At 41.2% G+C, this 6023-nt stretch overlaps 1 non-coding gene across 1 annotated transcript; it reads left to right on the forward strand.

The window, feature by feature from the left end:
• The first annotated feature begins 4586 nt into the window (after positions 1-4586).
• Positions 4587-4694, forward strand: LOC112718468 (small nucleolar RNA R71). Its single transcript, XR_003160807.1, has one exon. It is a non-coding gene; the product is annotated as a small nucleolar RNA R71 (small nucleolar RNA).
• The last annotated feature ends 1329 nt before the right edge of the window (positions 4695-6023 follow it).

Genomic DNA, 6023 nt, shown 5'->3' on the forward strand with positions numbered 1-6023 from the left:
TAAGTATGATGAATCTTGAACACAGCTACTTTATGAGTCTTGGCCGTGGCCCAAAGCACTCTGTTTTCCAGTCTTACCACCGGATATATCCATGCCACCGACACATAACTGGGTGAACCTTTTCAGATTGTGACTCAGCTTTGCTAGAGTCCCCAATTAGAGGTGTCCAGGGTTCTTAAGCCACTCTTTTTGCTTCGGATCACGACTTTAACCGCTCAGTGTCAAGTTTTCACTTGACACCTTCACGCCACAAGCACATGGTTAGGGACAGCTTGGTTTAGCCGCTTAGGCCAGGATGTTATTGCTGTAGGCCCTCCTATCCACTGATGCTCAAAGCCTTGGATCCTTTTTATTATCCTTGCCTTTTGGTTTAAAGGGCTATTGGCTTTTTCTGCTTGCTCTTTTTTTTTTGAATTCACTGCTTTTTCTTGCTTCAAGAATCATTTTTATGATTTTTCAGATCCTCAGTAACATGTCTCCTTTTTCATCATTCTTTCAAGAGCCAACAATTTTAACATTCATGAACAACAAATTCAAAAGACATATGCACTGTTCAAGCATACATTCAGAAATCAAAAGTATTGCCACCACATCAAAATGATTAATTTGTTATAAAATTCAAAATTCATGCAATTCTTCTCTTTTTCACTTAAGAACATTTTTCATTTAAGAAAGGTGATGGATTCATAGGACATTCATAACTTTAAGGCATAGACACTAAGACGCTAATGATCATAAGGCACAAACATAAATAAAACATAAAGCATAATTTTTGAAAAACAGAAAAATAAAGAACAAGGAGATTAAAGAACGGGTCCACCTTAGTGATGGTGGCTTGTTCTTCCTCTTGAAGATCTTATGGAGTGCTTGAGCTCCTCAATGTCTCTTCCTTACCTTTGTTGCTCCTATCTCATGATTCTTCGATCTTCTCTAATTTCATGGAGGAGGATGGAATGTTCTTGGTGCTCCACCCTTAGTTGTCCCATGTTGGAACTCAATTCTCCTAGGGAGGTGTTGATTTGCTCCCAATAGTTTTGTGGAGGAAAGTGCATCCCTTGAGGCATATCAGGGATTTCATGATGAGGAATTTCCTCATGTCCATGAGTGGGATCTCTTGTTTGCTCCATCCTCTTCTTAGTGATGGGCTTGTCCTCATCAATGAGGATGTCTCCCTCTATGTTAATTCCAACTGAATTACAGAGGTGAAAAATGAGATGAGGGAAGGCTAACCTTGCCAAGGTAGAGGACTTGTCCGCTACCTTATAAAGTTCTTGGGATATAACCTCATGAACTTCTACTTCCTCTCCAATCATGATGCTATGAATCATGATAGCCCGGTCTATAGTAGCTTCGGACCGGTTGCTAGTGGGAATGATTGAGCGTTGGATAAACTCCAACTATCCCCTAGCCACGGGCTTGAGGTCATGCCTTCTCAGTTGAACTGGCTTCCCTCTTGAATCTCTCTTCCATTGAGCGCCCTCTTCACAAATGTCTATGAGGACTTAGTCCAACTTTTGATCAAAGTTGACCCTTCTAGTGTAGCGGTGTTCATCTCCTTGCATCATGGGTAAGTTGAATGCCAACTTTACATTTTCCGGACTAAAATCTAAGCATTTCCCCCGAACCATTGTAAGCCAATTCTTTGGGTCCGGGTTCACACTTTGATCATGGTTCTTGGTGATCCATGCATTGGCATAGAACTCTTGAACCATTAAGATTCCAACTTGTTGAATGAGGTTGGTAAGAACTTCCCAAACTCTTCTTCGGATCTCATGTCGGATCTCCGGATATTCACTCTTTTTGAGTTTGAAAGGGACCTCGGGGATCACCTTCTTCATGGCCACAACTTCATAGAAGTGGTCTTGATACACCCTTGAGATGAATCTATCCATCTCCCATGACTCGGAGGTGGAAGCTTTTGCCTTCCCTTTCCTCTTTCTAGAGGTTTCTCCGGCCTTAGGTGCCATAAATGGTTATGGAAAAACAAAAAAGAATGCTTTTACCACACCAAACTTAGATGGTTTGCTCGTTCTCGAGCGAAAGAAGAAAGAAAGGAGTAGAAGAAGAAGAAAATGGAGGAAATGGAGGGGGCTTTGTGGTTCGGCCAAGGGGGAGAAGTAGTGTCTAAGTTGTGTGAAAATGAAGGAGTGAAGAAGGGTTTATATAGGGGTGGAGAGAGGGGTAGGGTTCGGCCATTATGGGTGGGTTTGGGAGGGAAAGTGGTTTGAATTTGAATGGTGAGGTAGGTGGGATTTTATGAAGGATGGATGTGAGTGGTGAAGAGAATGGTGGGATTTGATAGGTGAATGGGTGTAGAAGAGAGAGAGTGGTGGGGTAGGTGGGGATCCTGTGGGGTCCACAGATCCTGAGGTGTCAAGGATAGCTCATCCCTGCACCAAGTAGCGTGTAAAATGCCCTTTCTGCCAATCCTGGCATTAAACGCCAGGCTCTGCCCTTTTCTGGTGTTAAACGCCAGTCTGGTGCCCCTTTCTGGCGTTAAACGCCAGTCTGGTGCCCCTTTCTGGCGTTAAACGCCAGTCTGGTGCCCCTTTCTGGCGTTAAACGCCAGTCTGGTGCCCCTTTCTGGCGTTAAACGCCAGTCTGGTGCCCCTTTCTGGGTTAAACGCCCAGAATGGTGCCAGACTGGGCGTTAAACGCCCATTTGCTGCCCTTACTGGTGTTTAAACGCCAACAAGCTTTTCCTCCAGGGTGTGCTATTTTTCTTTCTGTTTTTTCATTCTGTTTTTGCTTTTTCAATTGTTTTTGTGACTTCACATGATCATCAACCTATAGAAAACATAAAATAACAATGGAAAATAGATAAATATAACATTGGGTTGCCTCCCAACAAGTGCTTCTTTAATGTCAGTAGCTTGACAGAGGGCCCTCATGGAGCCTCACAGATGTTCAGAGTAATGTTGGAACCTCCCAACACCAAACTTATAGTTTGAATATGGGGGTTCAACACCAAACTTAGAATTTGGTTGTGGCCTCCCAACACCAAACTTAGAGTTTGACTGTGGGGGCTCTGCATGACTCTGTTTTGAGAGAAGCTCTTTATGCTTCCTCTCCATGGTTACAGAGGGATATCCTTGAGCCTTAAACACAAAGGATTCTTCATTCACTTGGATGATCAATTCTCCTCTGTCAACATCAATCACAGCCTTTGCTGTGGCTAGGAAGGGTCTGCTAAGGATGATGGATTCATCCATGCACTTCCCAGTCTCTAGGACTATGAAATCAGCAGGGATGTAATGGTCTTCAACCTTTACCAGAACATCCTCTACAAGTACATAAGATTGTTTTCTTGAATTGTCTGCCATCTCTAGTGAGATTCTTGCAGCTTGTACCTCAAAGATCCCTAGCTTCTCTATTACAGAGAGAGGCATGAGGTTTATGCTTGACCCTAGGTCACACAGAGCCTTCTCGAAGGTCATGGCGCCTAATGTACAAGGTATTGAGAACTTCCCAGGGTCCTGTCTCTTTTGAGGTAATCTCTGCCTAGTCAAGTCATCCAGTTCTTTGGTGAGCAAAGGGGGTTCGTCCTCCCATGTCTCATTACCAAATAACTTGTCATTTAGCTTCATGATTGCTCCAAGGTACTTAGCAACTTGCTCTTCAGTGACATCTTCGTCCTCTTCAGAGGAAGAATACTCATCAGAGCTCATGAATGGCAGAAGTAAATCCAATAGAATCTCTATGGTCTCAGTGTGAGCCTCAGATTCCTATAGTTCCTCATTAGGGAACTCATTGGAGGCCAGTAGACGTCCATTGAGGTCTTCCTCAGTGGCGATCACTGCCTCTTTCTCCTCTCCAAATTCGGCCATGTTGATGGCCTTACACTTTCCTTTTGGATTCTCTTCTGTATTGCTTGGAAGAGTACTAGGAGGGAGTTCAGTAACTTTCTTACTCAGCTGACCCACTTGTGCCTCCAAGTTTCTAATGGAGGACCTTGTTTCAGTCATGAAACTTTGAGTGGTTTTGATTAGATCAGAGACCATGTTTGCTAAGTCAGAGTAGCTCTGCTTAGAATTATCTGTCTGTTGCTGAGAAGATGATAGAAAAGGCTTGCCATTGCTAAACCTGTTTCTTCCACCATTATTGTTGTTGAAACCTTGTTGAGGTCTCTGTTGATCCTTCCATGAGAGATTTCGATGATTTCTCCATGAAGGATTATAGGTGTTTCCATAGGGTTCTCCCATGTAATTCACCTCTTCCATTGATGGGTTCTCAGGATCATAAGCTTCTTCTTCAGATGATGTGTCCTTAGTACTTCCTGGTGCAACTTGCATTCCAGACAAACTTTGAAAAATCATATTGACTTGCTGAGTCAATATTTTGTTCTGAGCCAATATGGCATTCAGAGTATCAATCTCAAGAACTCCTTTCTTCTGATTCGTCCCATTGTTCACAGGATTCCTTTCAGAAGTGTACATGAATTGGTTATTTGCAACCATTTCAATGAGTTCTTGAGCTTCTGCAGGCGTCTTCTTCAGATGAAGAGATCCTCCAGCAGAGCTATCTAATGACATCTTGGACAGTTCAGATAGACCATCATAGAAGATACCAATGATGCTCCATTCAGAAAGCATGTCAGAAGGACACTTTCTGATCAATTGTTTGTATCTTTCCCAAGCTTCATAGAGGGATTCACCTTCCTTCTGTCTGAAGGTTTGGACTTCCACTCTAAGCTTACTCAATTTTTGAGGTGGAAAGAACTTTGCCAAGAAGGCATTGACTAGATTTTTCCAAGAGTTCAGGCTTTCTTTAGGTTGTGAGTCCAACCATATCCTAGCTCTGTCTCTTACAGCAAAAGGGAATAGCATAAGTCTGTAGACCGCAGGGTCAACCCATTCGTCTTGACAGTGTCACAGATTTGCAAGAATTCAGCTAAAAACTGATGAGGATCTTCCAATGAAAGTCCATGGAACTTGCAATTCTATTGCATTAGAGAAACTAATTGAGACTTAAGCTCAAAGTTGTTTGCTCCAATGGCAGGGATAGAGATGCTTCTCCCATAGAAGTCGGGAGTAGGTGCAATAAAGTCACCCAGCACCTTCCTTGCATTATTGGCATTGTTGTTGTTTTCGGTTGCCATGTCTTCTTCTTGTTTGAAGATTTCTGTTAGGTCCTCTACAGAGAGTAGTGCTTTAGCTTCTCTTAGCTTTCGCTTCAAGGTCCTTTCAGGTTCAGGGTCAGCCTCAACAAGAATGCTTTTGTCTTTGCTCCTGCTCATATGAAAGAGAAGAGAACAAAAAAATATGGAATCCTCTATGTCACAGTATAGAGATTCCTTGAGATGTCAGAGGAAAAGAAGAATAAAAGGAGGAGGTAGAAGGAGAAGAATTCGAACTTATCAAGAGAGATAGAGTTCGAATTGTTGATAGTGGAGGAGTGTTAGTCCTTAAATAGAAGGATGTGAGAAGAGGGGAAGAATTTTTGAAAATGAATTAAAAGATTTTGAAGAAATTTTGAAAAATTGAAGAATGATTTTTGAAAATTAAAGTTGGGAAAGAAATAAAGTGATTTTTGAAAAAGATTTTGAAATTAGAAATCAAAAGGATTGAAAATTATTTGGAAAAAGATGTGATTAAGAAGATATGATTGAAGAGTTATGGTTTTAAAAAGATATGATTGAGAAACAATTTAAAAAGATTTGATTTTTAAAATTAGTGACTTGGCTAACAAGAAATTTAAAGGATATGATTCAAACATTAAACCTTTCTTAACAGAAAAGGCAACATACTTGAAATGTTGAATCAAATCATTAATTGTAGGCAAGTATTTTTGAGAATGGAAAGAAATTGATTTTGAAAATATATGATTGAAAAGATATGGTTTGAAAAAGATTTGATTTTGAAAAATTATGAAAACTTAAAAAAAATTTGAATTAAAAACAAAATCTTCCCTCTTGTATCATCCTGGCATTAAACGCTCAGAATGGCATCCATTCTGGCGTTTAACGCCCAAAATGCTACCCTTTTGGGCGTTAAACGCCTAGCCAGGGCAGTTTTCCTTCTTCA

This window comes from Arachis hypogaea, chromosome 10, assembly GCF_003086295.3.
Source record: "Arachis hypogaea cultivar Tifrunner chromosome 10, arahy.Tifrunner.gnm2.J5K5, whole genome shotgun sequence".
NCBI classification, from domain to species: Eukaryota; Viridiplantae; Streptophyta; class Magnoliopsida; order Fabales; family Fabaceae; genus Arachis; species Arachis hypogaea.